The following is a 17822-nucleotide window of genomic DNA, read 5'->3' on the forward strand; positions in this document are numbered from 1 at the left end:
TGGGAGCTAAGCAAATCACTTCGTCTGCATACCATCCAGAATCGCAAGGTGCCTTGGAGAGGTTTCATTCTACCCTCAAGAATATGATTAGGACATATTGTGTGGAAAATGAAAGTGACTGGGATGAGAGTATAAACTTACTTTTATTTGCAGTAAGGGAATCGGTACAGGAATCTTTAGGTTTTAGTCCATTTGAACTTGTGTTTGGGCATAGAGTTAGAGGACCTTTAGCTTTATTGAAAGAACAGTGGATTAGTAAGGAAGTGCATACTAATTTGTTGGACTATGTTTTGAAATTTAAGGACAGGTTACATAAAGCTTGTAGTTTAGCCAAGGAAAATTTAAAGTTGGCTCAGGAGAAAATGAAAACTTGGTATGATAAAGAAGCTAGGATGAGGATGTTTAAGCCTGGAGATAAGGTGTTGGTTCTTTTCCCAGTGCAGACAAATCCTTTACAAGCTAGATTTCATGGTCCTTATGAAATTGTGTCTAGAATCAATGATGTGGATTATGTAATAAAAACTCCAGATCGTAGAAGGTCAACACAACTTTGCCACATAAATATGATTAAACCATATTTTGGGAAACAATCTGATACTGTGACTGTTGTGGTTAGTGAGAATGAGTTGGATTTAACTGGGAACATGATAGATGATTCATCTGACTTTCATTCTAAATCTAACGTTGTTTCTGTTAGGTTACCTAATTCGACCATTCTGGAAAATATGGATGAGAAATTAGCACATTTACAGCTAGAACAGACACAACAGATGAAGGAATTGATTTTTAAGTATAAGGATTTGTTTCCAGATGTTCCGAGAAGGACTACTATAGCTTCACATGATGTAGATGTTGGAGATGCCAAACCTATTAAACAACATCCATATAGGATGAACATGGAAAAATGTGAACTTGCTGAGAAAGAAATTGAATACATGTTAGAGAATGATATTATTAGACATTCTAACTCGAATTGGAGTTCGCCATGTGCTATGGTGCCAAAACCTGATGGTAGTATTAGGTTTTGTACGGACTATAGGAAGGTGAATACTGTAACGAAAACAGATGCATATCCAATTCCTAGAGTAGATGATTGTGTAGATAAAGTTGGAAAAGCAAAGTTCCTTACAAAGATTGATTTATTGAAAGAGTATTGGTGTGTTCCATTAACGGACAGAGGTAGAGAGATTTCTGCATTTGTAACTCCATCTGGGTTATATGAGTATAATGTTCTTCCATTTGGGATGAAGAATGCCCCAGGTACTTTCCAGAGGATGATTAACTCTGTGATTCAGGGATTGAAAGATACTGATGCTTATATTGATGATTTAGTGACAGGAAATGATACTTGGGAAGCACACATAATTGCGGTGGAGAAATTGTTTGAAAAGCTTTCAAAAGCTAACTTGACTATTAATTTAGCTAAGAGTGAATTTGGACATGCCACTGTGACTTACCTTGGTTATGTTGTAGGTCAAGGTAAGGTAGCTCCTGTTCAGGCAAAAGTTCAGGCAATTTTAGAGATTCCCACTCCGACGGGGAAAAAAACTCTCAGAAGATTTTTGGGAATGGTAGGATATTATCGAAAATTTTGTAAGAATTTTGCTAATGTTGCCCTTCCATTAACTAATCTTCTGCAGAAGAATGTGAAGTTTGTGTGGACAGTGCTTTGTCAGGAAGCATTTGAAAAATTGAAAACAATGATATGTCAACAACCTGTGCTTAAGGCACCTGACTTTGAAAAACCTTTTTCATTAGCTGTAGATGCTAGTGATGAAGCTGCGGGAGCAGTATTGATGCAAAGAAATGAGGGTGATGAGGTTGATCATCCAGTAGCTTACTTTTCTAAGAAATTTAATAAGCATCAAAGAAACTATTCAACAATAGAGAAAGAATTGTTATCTCTTGTTTTAGCTTTGGAATATTTTGAGGTATATGTTGGTACAACTCAAAAACCACTTATTGTTTACACTGATCATAATCCGTTAGTTTTTCTGAGTAAGATGAAAAACAAAAACAGAAGATTGTTAAATTGGAGTTTGATGTTACAAGAGTACAATATTGTGATAACTCACGTTAAAGGTAAAGATAATGTGGCTGCTGATTGTCTATCTCGATGTTGAATGTACAATGTAATTTTTTTTTGGAGTGGTTTTTTTTAATTGTAACACTCCTACTGTATTGTATATTGTGTATGTTATAATTTATACATTTGTTTTTCTTGTAAGTAATTGTTAAAAATTTTTGTTCTTGTCAGACCAAAAATGTTTTTTTTTTGGAGGGAGGTGTTACGTACCCGTGAGACGTGACGGTGGTACCCTTGTCACGTGACTGGGGTTGAAGTTATACTGGACTTGAGGTAATGGTCTTGTGATGGTGGAGTGACGTCATTTTCCCGCCAGTAGAGGTCATGTGACAGGTTTTTTTTACAGGGTATAAAAGGAAGGCCCACCCTGTCAGGTGGGGCAGTTCGTGGCTAGATTTGCCAAGCTGACGTCATGTCACTGCGTGATTTAATGTGATGACGCAGTTTAGTTGATAAATGAAGTTTTATATATTGCCTAAAGTTTAAAAGGTCATTGCTAGTGGTTTCTTTGCTGGTGGAGAGTGAAGATAAGAATTTGGAAGTTAAAAATCGAGGAGAATCGATTTTCGACAGTGGATTGGTTTCGACCTTGTGTGATCCTCATTCGGAAGGATTTCATTGACTGTTCTCGTGTTAATCTCCGCTGGGATAGCGGGAGATTGAGAATAGTGTGGAAGGAAGGTCAGTGCCTTTAAGCCGTTATATTTCATAAAATTCTTCGTGGGAAAGTTCGACGCCGGGGAATCGAAGGACAACGACGTGGAAGAGAATTTAAATCGCTTTAAAAAGTCTCTCCTTTTAAATGGACTGTGAGCTTTTGAACTTTCGGCATACCGCTTTAAAGAACTGTTTTTTTTCAATACCGCTTTAAGAACTGTTTGAACTGCAACGCTATTAAGAACTGTGAATCTGCTGCACAGCAGCTGAGTTCCGGTTAAGCTAGTGTTTGTTTACTTTTGGGGGGTTTGTTTTCAGTGTTTAATAAACGTGTTATTTGTTATAAAAACCCTTGCCTAACTCATATATATTTATTGTTGCCTGAATACGTAACAGTTTGTATATAGAACAATCTATCAGGGCATTATGTACCTGTACCACAGGCCTCTCTGTTCAACAACACTCACCAGGACCTGTCATTCCCTGTCCATGTTCTGGCCTGATTTAACTTCCCAACATCTATCACTTCACATAAATCTGGGTCAAATTCCTTTGCCTACATTCCCAGTTGAACTACCGTAGATTTCGCACTACAGAGCGCACCTGATTAAAAGCCGCTGGCTCTAATTTTAGAAAGAAAATCAATTTTGTACTTGTACAAGCCGCACCGGATTTTAGGCCGCAGGTGTCCCACGTTGTAATATGAGATATTTACACAGAAAGATATTACACGTGAGGATTTTTTAACTTAAAATTAAATCCATATGGTAACATAAGCAAATACATATTGCAAATGCTTTTTTTCGAACCGTGCCTGTAACGCGGCTACTTTTAAATATACATACGTATCGGTAACACACAAATTACGTTGCGTATACTTTTTTACTGAACAACATTCCAATATCTCCTAACGACTGGTAAAAAATATATATACTGCAGCCTACCAGGAAAAGTTATTGATCGCCTTTAACTTAAAAGCAGCGTTTTCGATCGGGTCTAATGTGCTCCCCCCCACCTTCCCGTTTATCGCAAACCGGTATTTCCCACAAGATGCGGCGAAATCGGATGTGACGTCATAGCATCCCGGGATGTAGTACAGAAAACAAATATAGTTAAAACACTTCTAACTTTAACTAGAAAATGCTAACAAATTACTAAGCGAAAATATTATAAACTAAATAACTGCCATAAAGGCAGCACAATGCTTTTCTTCGAGTGTTTTCCATGTTGATGAGGGTGAGTACAAATGACTGATTTACAATAATTTAATTGTGAAAGTGCGCTTGATTTATCATACAATTTCATTGGACCTCTGTGAACTACTCATCAATTTTATTGGTCTACTGTTACGAGGCAAAATGTTTTTGGCGGCATGAAAAAAAACCATGCATTAGCCGCACCGTAGTAAAGGCCGCAGTGTTCAAAGCTGTTCAAAATGTGGGAAAAAAGTAGCGGCTTATAATCCGACATCTACGGTATATCCTATTGCAACCTTAGCCAACCCTCTTCACTATATCACTAATTTTGGTGACGTGTAATGCGTAAAAGCATGCAGACTCGGTCAAGAGGTTTCGCTGTTCTTCAGACCAAATGTCAGAATGGGGAACAAATGTGATCGAAATGACTTTGACTATGGCATGATTGTTGGTCTCATACAAGATGGTTTGAGGAAAAGGTTGAACTTCTGGAATTTTCTCACACAAGTCTCTAGAGTTACAGAGAAAGGTATGAAAAAAAATTCAGTGAGTGGTAGTCCTGTGGGAAAAAAACACCTCATTAATGAGAGAGGTCAGGGGAGAATGGCCAGACTGGTTACAGCTGATGGGAAAGCGACAGTAACTCAAGTAACCACAGGTTACAACAGTGGTGTTGAGAAGAGGCTATCAGTCAATTCTTGAAGTGGATCAGCTACAGCAGCAGAAGACCAAAAATCATACACTCAGTGGCCACATTATTAGTAACAGGAGGTATCTAATCAAGTGGACACTGAGTGTAGATGGCAAATAAGTAAGGACACAGCACCTAGTGACTTTGCTGCACAAACTGTTTCTGGGCGGTAAGTGATGGATTGTTTACCCTCTCATTTCATCCAACTTCTCTGCTGATTTGTGGGATAATGGAGACAGTGGATGATATCAATGCTGTTCTGAGTCAGCTGAAAAGACTAACTTCCCGAGTAACTGGGTTTGTCCTTGCTGTGAAAAATGATGTTTATTCCAACTGCTCACTGAGAAATACAAGAACATTGCCGCCTTCAGGTTGATTTGGAAAATTGTGTGAAATGCATCCATAATTTCCCCAAGCATCTGTGAGGGATCCTGTCAAAAGGGTCTGTTCCAGAAACTTGACTTGTCATACCCTTTAGTATGTGCGTATGTTCAGTAATGCGGTGCTCAGAATCAGAATCTAAATCATGTTTAATATCACTGCTAGGTCGTGAGATCTGTTGTTATGCAGCAGAAGTACAATGCAGTGCATAACAATAAAAAACTGTAAAATACATAAAAAGCATAGATATATATTAAATAAATAGTGCAAAAAGAGAAAAAATGAAGTAGCAAGGTTGTGTCCAAAGGTTCATTGTCCATTCAGAAATCCGAGGGCAGAGTGGTGCTGGTTCTGTTGATATTTCTCACTAGGACTACATCATGCATTCTCTTCAAGGATGTTAGTTCACTATTAGTGACTTCTATCCCACATTTGTCAACGTTAAAAATGCAACTACTTATATTATTAACCCAAACACGAGGAAATCTGCAGATGCTGGAACACACAAAATGCTGGTGGAACGCAGCAGGCCAGGCAGCATCTATAGGAAGAAGGACAGTCAGTTAATGCCCCTCCTCCCCTTCTTACCCCATCCCTTATTTATTTATTTATTTATTTATTTATTTGTTTGTTTGTTTGTTTGTTTGTTTGTTTATTTATTATTTTCTCTTCCTCCCCCCCCCCACCTTTTTTCTCTTTTTTTCCTCTCTCTCTCTGCCTCTTCCCAATCACTCCTTGCATCTGGATTCTGGAATGTTTTACAGGAGCCTGCAGACACACATCTTCTTCCCCTCTGCCAGCAGAATTGTGAATCGACATTGAACCAATGAACACTTCCTCAGTATTTCTGCACTAATTGAATTATGTTTTATATATACCTATTGTAATTTATAGTTTTTTTTATTACTTTGCATTGCAATGTACTGCAGAACTTGTAACTGTATGGAGCACGAACAGAGAAAATCTACAGATGCTGGAAATCCAGCAACACACACAAAATGCTGAGGAATTCAGCAGGACAGGCAGTGTCTAGGGAAAAGAGGACAGTCGACGTTTCAGGCTGAGACCCTTCGATGGGAATTCTGTGGATAATTTAGATATCGTAATGATATATTGGTTCCCTATGGGGATAAGCTCCCATTTCCTATTAAATGTTCCCAATGGCATATGTCTCAAATAGCCTCTGACAACCAAGTCCAACTCCTGACCTTCATGTGTGGCTCAGCTACAATCCCTGGCAGAACTGTTTCGATTGACAGGAGAAGAGGCAAATATTTGTTACTGGTGTCTTAAATTCAGTTGCTTCAGGCATCATTCAAAATTGGTAGTTCATCCAGGAGAAGGAAATCTCTGATCTCAAACTTCCATGATCTTGCAGCTATACCCACTCATGGGGAAGGCTTTGGGAATAAATCCTGAGGAAAAATCCAGAGCTGGCATCCCACGTTGAGTTCTACATTGACTGGCGACTCCTGCCATGTTAAATTGTATAGGTCTGTGCCATTTCTTGGAATTCATCAGCTGTTTGGAAAGCTCTTAAAACAAGTAGGGCCAGAACATTGATTATGAGACAAGGGGAACAGTTGAAAAATGTCTAGTGGAGCCTATCACTGACATCTGTGACAGCACTTTAGACAGCAGTTAACAAGAAAGAGAAGAATACATTCTACCACAGGCACTCAGAGTGCAAGTCACTGACATTTCAAGGAACAGATTGAGATTTGCTTCTCTGTACTTGCTGCAATTTGCTTTACAAATTTAATAATGCTAATAATCAATATTCCTGCACCCATAGTGATCCCTTTTAAGACAAGTTTCAATTAGTTTAAGTTAAATGCAAATTGACAAACCTTACCACAAGAAAAGGCCTGGGAATAGTCGGCAGATCAGGCTGTGTCTGAGGGAGGAGAAAGCCTCAATGTTTCAGTTTGGTAATCCTTCAGCAGAACCTGTCAGAACCTCAGACAAAGGGTCTCCAAAATCACTTCCCTCTGGAGAGGCAGAGGCTGATATGATACAGGTATATAAGATTATGAGAGGCACAGACAGAATGGACAGGGAGTATCTGTTTCTCAGGGTTGAAATGTCTTACACCAGAGGGCATGCATTGAAAGTGATTGGAAGACTTCCGTAGAAACATAGAAAACCTACAGCACAATACAGGCCCTTCAGCCCACAAAGCTGTGCCGAACATGTCCCTACCTTAGAACTACCCAGGCTTTATCCATAGGTCTCTATTCTTCTAAGCTCCATGTAGCCATCCAGGAGTCTCTTAAAAGACCCTATCATTTCCACCTCCACCACCATCGCTGGCAGCCAATTCCATGCATTCACCACTCTCTGCGTAAAAAACTTACCCTTAACATCTCCTCTGTACCTACTTCCAAGCACCTTGAAACTGTGCCCTCTCATGGCAGCCATTTCAGCCCTGGGGAAAAGCCTCTGATTATTCACACAATCAATGTCTCTCATCATCATATACACCTCTATCAGGTCACCTCTCATCCTCCATCGCTCCAAGGAGAAAAGGCTAAGTTCACTCAACCTATTCTCATAAGGCATGCTCCCCAATCCAGGCAACATCCTTGTAAATCTCCTCTGCACCCTCTCTATGGCTTCCACATCCTTCCTGTAGTGAGGCGACCAGAACTGAGAACAGTACTCCAAGTGGGGTCTGACCGGGGTCCTATATAGCTGCAACATTACCTCTCAGCTCTTAAAATCAATCCCATGATTGATGAAGGACAATGCACTGTATGTCTTCTTAACCACAGAATCAACCTGCACAGCAGCTTTGAGTGTCCTTTGGACTCGGACCCCAAGATCCCTCTGATCCTCCACACTACCAAGAGTCTTACTATTAATGCTATATCCTGCCATCATATTTGACCTACCAAAGTGAACCACTTCACATTTATCTGGGTTGAACTCCATATGCCACTTCTCAGCCTGTTTTGCATCCTATCAATGTCCCGTTGTAACCTCTGACAGACCTCCACACTATCCACTACATTCACAGCCTTTGTGTTAGCAGCAAATTTACTAACCCATCCCTCCACTTCCTCATCCCAGTCATTTAAAGAATCACAAAGAGTAGAGGTCCCAGAACAGATCCCTGAGGCACACCAGTGGTCACCGACCTCCATGCAGAATATGACCCGTCTACAACCACACTTTGCCTTCTGTGGGCAAGCCAGTTCTGGATCACAAAGCAATGTCTCCTTGGATCCCATGCCTCCTTACTTTCTCAATAAGCCTTGCATGGGGTACCTTATCAAATGCCTTGTTAAAATCCATATACACTACATCTACGGCTCTACCTTCATCAGTGTGTTTAGTCACATCCTCAAAAAATTCAATCAGGCTGCCTTTGACAAAGCCGTGCTGACTATTCCTAATCATATTATGCCTCTCCAAATGCTCATAAATACTGCCTTTCAGGATTTTCTCCATCAACTTACCAACCACTGAAGTAAGACTCACTGGTCTAAAATTTTCTAGGCTATCCCTACTCCCTTTCTTGAATAAGGGAACAACATTCGCAACCCTCCAATCCAATGGAACCTCCCCCATCCTCATTGCTGATGCAAAGATCATTGCTAGAGGCTCAGCAATCTCCTCCCTTATGTCCCACAGTAGCCTGGGGTACATTTCATCCGGTCCCGGTGACTTATCCAACTTACACACACAAAATGCTGGTAGAACACAGCAAGCCAGGCAGCATCTATAGGAAGAAGTACAATCGACGTTTTGGACTGAGACTCTTCATTAGGACTAACTGAAAGAAGAGATAGTAACAGATTTGAAAGGGGGAGGGGAGATCTGAAATGATAGGAGAAGCCAGAAGGGGGAAGGATGAAGCTAAGAGCTGGAAAGTTGATTGGCAAAAGGGATACACAGCTGGAGAAGGGAAAGGATCATGGGATGGGAAGTCTAGGGAAAAAGAAAGGGGGAGGGGAGCACCAGAGGGAGATGGAGAGCAGGCAAAGAGTGATTGTGAGAGGGGCAGAGAGAGAAAAAAGAAAGAAAAGAAAAAAAGGGAAATAAATAAATAGATAGATAGATAAGGGATGGGGTAAGAACGGGAGGAGGGGCATTAACGGAAGTTAGAGAAATCAATGTTGATGCCATCAGTTTGGAGGCTACCCAGACGGAATATAAGGTGTTGTTCCTCCAACCTGAGTGTGGCTTCATCTTGATAATAGAGGAGGCCATGAATATACATATCAGAGTGGGAATGGGACATGGAATTAAAATGTGTGGCCACTGGGAGATCCTGCTTTCACTGGCAGACAAAGCGTAGGTGTTCAGCAAAATGGTCTCCCAGTCTGCGTCGGGTCTCACAAATATATAGAAGGCCACACCCGGAGCACCGGACGCGGTATGTCACACCAACTGACACACAGGTAAAGTGCCGCCTCACCTGGGGTCCTGAATGGTGGTGAGGGAGGAAGTGTAGCACTTGTTCCACTTACAAGGATAAGTGCCAGGAGGGAGATCAGTGGGAAGGGATGGGAGGGACAAATGGACAAGGGAGTCGCGTAGGGAGCGATCCCTGTGGAAAGCAGAAGGGGGAGGGAGGGAAAGATGTGCTTGGTAGTGGGATCCCGTTGGAGGTGGCAGAAGTTACGGAGAATTATATGTTGGACCCGGAGGCTGGTGGGGTGGTAGGTGAGGACAAGGGGAACCCTATCCCGAGTGGGGTGGTGGGAGAATGGAGTAAGAGCAGATGTGCAGGAAATGGGAGAGATGCGTTTGAGAGCAGAGTTGATGGTGGAAGAAGGGAAGCCCCTTTCTTTAAAAAAGGAAGACACCTCCTTTGTCCCGGAATGAAAAGTCTCATCCTGAGAGCAGTTGCGGCAGAGACGGAGGAATTGTGAGAAGGGGATGGCATTTTTGCAAGAGACAAGTGTGGGAAGAGGAATTGGACTAGTCTGTAGGCTTATAGTAGATATCAGCTGTCTCCAGAGATAGAGACTGAAAGATCAAGAAAGGGGAAGGAGGTGTCGGAAATGGACCAGGTACATTTGAGGGCAGGGTGAAAGTTGGAGGCAAAGTTAATGAAGTCAACGAGCTCAGCATGTGTGCAGGAGGCAGTGCCAATGCAGTCGTTGATGTAGCGAAGGAAAAGAGAGGGATGGATACCCGTATAGGCTTGGAACATGGACTGTACCACAAAGCCAACAAAGAGGCAGGTATAACTGGGACCCATGCGGGTGCCCATGGCTACACCTTTGGTTTGGATGAAGTGGGAGGAGCCAAAGGAGAAATTATTAAGAGTAAGGACTAATTCCGCTAGACGGAGGAGAGTGGTGGTAGAGGGGAATTGGTTAGGTCTGGAATCCAAAAAGAAGCGAAGAGCTTTGAGACCGTCCGGGTGGGGGATGGAGGTATATAGGGACTGGACATTCATGGTGAAAATAAGACGGTGGGGGCTGGGGAACTTAAAATCATTGAAAAAATTCAAAGCGTGAGAAGTGTCACGAACATAGGTGGGAAGGGATTGAACAAGGGGGGATAAAACAGTGTCAAGGTATGCAGAAATGAGTTTGGTGGGGCAGGAGCAAGCTGAGACAATGGGTCTACCTGGACATGCAGATTTGTGGATCTTGGGTAGGAGGTAGAAACGGGAAGTGTGGGGTGTGGGAACTATGAGCTTGGTGGCAGTGAATGGGAGATCCCCAGAGCTGATAAGGTTGGTGATGTTGTGGGAGTCAATGGCCTGGTGCTCCTTAGTGGGTGGGGTCATGATCGAGGGGCAAATAAGAGGAGGTATCAGCAAGTTGTCTCTGTGCCTCGGCAAGGTAGAGGTCAGTACGCCAGACTACAACAGCGCCCCCCCTTGTCAGCGGGTTTTATAGTAAGATTGGGATTGATGCGGAGGGAGTGAAGAGCAGAGCATTCAGAAGGAGCGAGGTTGGAATTGGAACAAGGTGTGGTGAAGTCGAGGTGGTCGATGTTCCCGTCAGCAGTTAGCAATAAAGAGATCCAAAGAAGGCAGAAGACCAGAGCAGGGTGTCCATGAAGAGAAGGATGGTTGAAGACAGGAAAAGGGGTCATTGGTGGGGGTGGGAAAGTCCTTGCCAAAGAAGTAGAAGATGGAGCCGGCGGAAGAAGAGTTCAGCGTCATGGCGTACACAGAACTCGCTGAGGTGTGGCCACAGGGTGACAAAGGTGAGGCCCTTACTGAGGACAGAGCACTCTGCCTCAGAGAGTTGAAGGTTGGAGGAGATGGTAATGACCCGGCACGGATGAGAGCTGGGATCAGAGGGGGGAGGGAGGCTGGTGGTGTCAGTGGAGAGGGAAGTGTTGAGGTGAGAGGAAGATGGAGCCTCTGAGGGCCCAGGAGTAGATGATGGGATCTGAGGGAGAGGGAATTGCAGGGTGGTGGTGGGGAAAGGGGAGACGGGTGTCACAATTACAGTATGTGAAGACCCGGCCTGGAGTTCAAGGCTGGAATCGCAGTTGGAGGCTGCGCAATCGCTTTGGAGGTGTCTATGGTCGTTGGAACCCACATTGTTGGTGCTGGAGTCCGGGTTTTGAATATGCCCTGGGTTGGTAGGGCTGCTGAGATCAACGGCGGGGGCCGTGATCCGAAGTTCATGCCTGCTAGCATCAGAGCCGGCAGGCTCTGAGGTCTGCAGTTGGAAGATCTTGTCTAACATGACAAAGTCAAAGAAACGGCGATTGCACGCATGGATCCAATGGAGGATGAAATAACGGACAGGTCCATTACAAACGGTGAAGAAAGTATACAGGAGGTGTGGAAGGGACTGTGATAGGGGCGCCAAGTACCTCCTCATGGCGGAGAGTGTTGCCCTCAGAGCTCGATGGGAGAAACAATAATCACTCCTTGTCTACACTCCATCTCCCTCTGGTGCTCCCCCCTCCCCCTTTCTTTCTCCCTAGGCTTCCTGACCCATGATCCTTTCCCTTCTCCAGCTCTGTATCCCTTTTGCCAATCAACTTTCCATCCCTCCCCCTCCTGTCTTCTCCTATCATTTTGGATCTCCCCTCGCCCTCCCACTTTCAAATCTCTTACTATCTCTTTCAGTTAGCTCTGACGAAGGGTCTTGGCCCGAAACGTTGGCTATACTTCTCCCTATAGATGCTGCCTGGCCTGCTGCATTCCACCAGCATTTTGTGTGTGTTGCTTGAATCTCCAGCATCCACAGATTTCCTCGTGTTTGCGACTTATCCAACTTAATGCTTTCCAAAAGCTCCAGCACATCCACTACCTTAATATCTACATGCTCAAGCTTTTCAGTCCACTGCAAGTCATCTCTACAATCACCAAGATCTTTTTCTGTAGTGAATAAAATGTGTGCTGTACTATTCTATGTTCTGTGAATACTGAAGCAAAGTATTCATTAAGTACCTCCGCTATTTCCTCCATACACACTTTTCAACTGTCACGCTTGATTGATCCTATTCTCTCACATCTTATCCTCTTGCTCTTCACATACTTGTCGAATGCCTTGGGGTTTTCCTTAATCTTGTTCACCAAGGCCTTCTCATGGCCCCTTTCAGCTCTCCTAATTTCATTCTTAACCTCCTTCCTGCTAGCCTTATAATCCTCTCGATTCCTATCATTACCTAGTTTTTTGAGCCTTTTGTAATCTCTTCTTTTCTTCTTGACTAGATTTACAACAGCCTTTGTACGCCATGGATCTTGTACCCTACCATCCTTTCCATGTCTCATTGGAACGTACCTACTCAGAACCCCACACCAATATCCCCTGAACATTTGCCACATTTCTTCTGTATGTTTCCCTGAGAACATCTGTTTCCAATTTATGTTTCCATTCCTGCCTGATAGCCTCATATTTCCCCTTACTCCAATTAAACCTTTCCATAACTTACCTGTTCCTATCCCTCTCCAATTCTATGGTAAAGGAGATAGAATTGTGATCAAAGTCTCCAAAATGCTCTCCCACTGAGAGATCTGACATCTGACCAGGTTCATTTTCCAATATGAGATCAAGTACAGCCTCTCCACTTGTAGGCTTATCTACATATTGTGTCAAGAAACCTTCCTGAACACACCTAACAAACTCCACCCCATCTAAACCCCTTGCTCTAGGGAGATGCCAATTGATATTTGGGAAATTAAAATCTCCCATCATGACAACTGTTATTATTACACCTTTCCAGGATCTGTTTACCTATCTGCTCCCCGATGTCCCTGTTACTATTGGGTGGTCTATAAAACGCACCCAGTAGAGTTTTTGACCCCTTCCTATTCCTAATTTCCACCCACAGAGACTCTGTAGACAACCCCTCCATGACTTCCTTCTTTTCTGCAGCTGTGACACTATCTCTGATCAACAGTGCCAGGCCTCTACTCCTTTTGCCTCCCTCCCTATCCTTTCTGAAACATCTAAAGCCTGGCACTTGAAGTAGCCATTCCTGCCCCTGTACCATCCAAATCTCTGTAATGGCCACAACATCATAGCTCCAAGTGCTGATCCATGCTCTAAGCTCATCTGCTTTGTTCATAATAGTCCTCGCATTAAAATAGACACATCTCAAACCATCAGTCTGAGTGTGTCCCTTCTCTATCACCTACCTATCCTCCCTTTTGCACTGTCTCCAAGCTTTCTCTATTTGTGAGCCAACCTCCCTTTCCTCTGTCACTTCAGTTTGGTTCCCACTCCCCGGCAATTCTAGTTTAAGCTTTCCCCAGTAGCCTTAGCAAACCTCCCCACCAGGATATTAGTCCCCCTCGGATTCAAGTGCAATCTGTCTTTTTTTTATAGGTCACGCCTGTCCCAGAAGAGGTCCCAATGATTCAGAAATCTGAATCCCTGACCCCTGCTCCAATCCCTCAGCCACAAATTTATCCTCACCTCATTCTATTCCTATACTCACTGTCACATGGCACAGGCAGTAATCCTGGGATTACTACCTTTGAGGTCCTGCTTCTCAACTTCCTTCCTAATTCCCTGTAGTCTGTTTTCAGGATCTCCTTCCTTTTCTTACCTATACCATTGGTACCAATATGTATCACGACCTCTGGCTGTTCTTCTCCCCACTTCAATATTCATAGAACATTGCAGAGTCCGGCACAGGAACAGGTAATTCGACACACAACATTATACCAAACCAACTAAAAAGCAAATCAAAAAACCCAGAAACTAATCCCTCTGACCTCGACAATATCCATATCCCTCCAACTTCCTTACATTTATGTTCCCATCCAAATATATATTAAAAGCCTCGAATATATTTGCTTCTACCACCACACCAGACAGCGCATTCCAGGCATCCACCACTCTCTGAGTAAAAAACTTACCCCTCACTTCCCCCTTTGAATCTACCCCCTCTCAATTTCAAAGCATGCCCTCTGGTATTAGACATTTTCACCCTGAGAAACAGATACTCCCTGTCTACACTATCTATGCCTCTCATACTCTTGTAAACCTCTATCAGGTCTCCCCTCAGCCTCGATGCTCGAGGGAAAACAGCCAAGTTTATCCAGCCTCGCATGATAGCAATTACCCTCCGAACCAGGCAGCATCCTGGCAAATCTCTTCTGCAGCCTCTTCAAAGCCTCAGCATCCCTCCTATAGAGGGGCAACCAGAACAATACTTCAAATGTGGCCTCACTAGATCTTTATAAAGTTCAAAGGTTCAAAGGTCAAATTTAATGTCAGAGAAATGTATACAATATGCATCCTGAAATGCTTTTATTGCAAAACATCCATGAAAACAGAGGTGCCCCAAAGAATGAACAATAGTTAAACGTGTGAACCCCAAAATCCCCCCAGCTGCCCCCTCCCATGCGTAAGCAGCAGCAAACAATGATCCCTCTCCCCCCCAATAAAAAGCGCACCTGCTACCGAGCACAAGCGTGAGCTAGGTGATAGCAAAGACACAGACCTTGCAGTTACCACAAAGACTATCGCATTTCATCTGGCATTCCGCAACCCACAGGTTCTCTCTCTCCCTAATAAGGGAGAGGGAGGTGTTCCCCATTTTCACAGCGAGTGGGGGACATAATAACAACCTGCTGGTTACAATGTTAAAAAGCCCGTTTCGTCGCTTTTTATAAGTTCTGTGCCTGAAGATCGCAAAGATCTCGGGTCTTTGGGCTCACAGTGAAAGGTAGTCTGGCATCCCCAACGACACACGATCCTCCTGTGACTCCAAACCTTGATCCACCTATCTCCAGAGCCCCAAGATCTTAGGTTTCTAAACATGATCGAGACTTTCAGGTCGAACCCTTGGCGTGCCGAATAACGACCGGTCCTGAGACCCCAAGAACATGTCCCATTCCCGCAAAGAACTGAAGCCTGCATGTAACTCCAGGTCAGGGTCTTCAAAAGAACCCTGAAAAGGAAAAATAAAGATATTAAAGGTGGAAATAGAGCTGTTTCCAAAGATGCAGGCAAAGGTGACGCTGATTAACACCATCTTAACTCTGCCTCCACCAACCAAGTTGCAACTGACTTTTGAACTTAATTCCTTGACTAATAAAAAACAAGCATTCCCTAAGCCTTTTTAACCACCTTATTGACCTTTGTAGCTATTTTCTGATGCTACGAACTTGTGAGCTGACAAATCTTGGGATCCAACACTGTTAAGGATCTTGCCCCTAATAGTCCACTGTCTCCTTGCATTTGCCCTACTAGGTGCAACACTTCACATTTATCTGGGTTAAACTCCATCTGCCTTTTCTCTGGCTGTATTGAATTGAATTGAATTTCGGTTTATTGTCATTTAGAAACCACAACTGCAATGCAGTTAAAACATGAAACAACATTCCTCCAGAATGGTATCACAAAAGCACATGACAAAACAGACTACACCAAAAATTCCATATAACGTTTGGCAATCCCCAATCCAGAGTCCGGAGAGGCTGCTGCATATTAATATCGCGCTACCGTCTTAGTGTGTTCCCTAGAAAGGAGCTCCAAATCCACCAGACAAAACAAGACTACCCAGACACACTAAGTCAGGAGACCAACACTACAACCCAACAAACCTAAAACTAAAGCTACAAGACCTACTCAAAACCACATAGTTACAACAGTACAAACAATACCATAATTGATTAAAAAAAAACAGACCATGGGCACAGTAAAAATAGTCCAAAGATGTTTAAAGACTATAAGTTCGAAAGAAACGACCGGACAGTTTCCACAAATCCTCAGGGTCCCAATAAACTCGTCATCCCACGCCGGCGGCAGAAGGGAATACCCCCGCTATGGACTTCCACAGCGCCGCCAGACTCAGCCTCGCAGACGCAGCACACAGTGAAAGTGCCCCGACTGCAGCAGGCTCTAAGTCCGTCGAACCTCTGAGCCTCCAACCATCCCCTCTGGCACAACCTCTCTGAGCACCATCCTCTGCTGAGCGCACTACAACTGGCCACCGGCAATGCGACTCCGAGGACTGGGAGCCTGTTCTTCCCAGCAGAGACCCGGATCTCACAACAGCAGCAGCAACGAAGAAGGCCTTCCTGGAGATTTCTAGATGTCCTCCGTGCTCCCACGTCCGTTTTTCATCAGATTAGGATTGTGCACAGCACCCTGCTTGACAAATAACAGATATCAGCTCCGGAGTAGCGCTGCAAACTGTGTTGTGCCGCCATCTTGAATCCTGTATCTGCAACTTATCTATATCATGCTGTATTCTTTGCCAGTCTTTGAACTACACTGTCCACAACTCCACCAATCTTGATTTCATCTGCAAGCTTACCAACCCACCCATATACATTTTCATTACAAACTGCAGAGGTCCCAGCACAAATCCCTGTGAAACTCCACTCATTACAAACCTCCAGTGGTCTCTTTGAACACTACCCTCCATCTTCCATGTGTAAGTCAGTTCTGAATCCAAACAGCCAATTCGCTGCAGACCCCGTGCATCTTAAAATTCTGGATTAGCCTCTCATGAGTGGCTTACATGTAGACAACACTGCCCTACCCTCATCAACATCTCTCATCACCTTGTCAAAAAACTTGATCAGGTTGGTAAGGCACAACCTGCCCCGCACAAAGCCATGATGGCTCTCCCTAATTAGACCATGTTTTACAAATGCTCATATATGCTCCCGAAGAATTTTCTCCAGCAATTTCCCTACAACTGACATGAGACTCACTGGTCTATAGTTCCCAGGATTTTCCCTTGTCCCCTTCTAAAATAGAGGTAGAGCATTAGCCGTTTGCCAGCGCTCTGGAACCTCACCTGTGGCTTGAGAGGACACAACTGGCCAATCTCATCTCTTGCCTCCTTCAATAACCTAAGCTTCACATGCACCAATTCCTTCTCCCTTAAAGGTCAGTCTTTTCTTTACCCCAAATTTTAGTTGACTTGCTCGTCTCCTCCTTCTGCAAATTCTGGGCTCTCAGCTGGAACAGAAACTACCTGGAACAAACAGGGGCTGGAAAGTTGCCACCCAGAGTGGTGTCCGTTTCTTAATGAAGCTGGGGTTAGGCTTCAGGAGGGGTGACAAATGTTGACGCAAGGTGGGATGGTGGGATGGTCAAAGATTTCTACCAACATGCTCATTTTCAATATTTCCATTAGTTTTGTCTGAAAGGTTAGCAAATGGTGACTTTAAGTCCGCACTTGCACAGTATAAAATTTCACTGGAAACGGTCCTCAGCAGCTCACAGACAGATCCATTGTAGTGAAAACCACAACTTCTGTTTGCTTGTTCTTAGATAAGCTTGTCCTTATTGTATTGAATTGAATTTCTTACATCCTTCACATACATAGAGTATAAATCTTTACGTTACATCTCCATCTAAATGTGCAATGTGCAATCATAGTAATTTATAATAATTTACAATAAATAGAATAG

This window comes from Hemitrygon akajei, chromosome 10 (genome assembly GCF_048418815.1).
Source record: "Hemitrygon akajei chromosome 10, sHemAka1.3, whole genome shotgun sequence".
NCBI classification, from domain to species: domain Eukaryota; kingdom Metazoa; phylum Chordata; class Chondrichthyes; order Myliobatiformes; family Dasyatidae; genus Hemitrygon; species Hemitrygon akajei.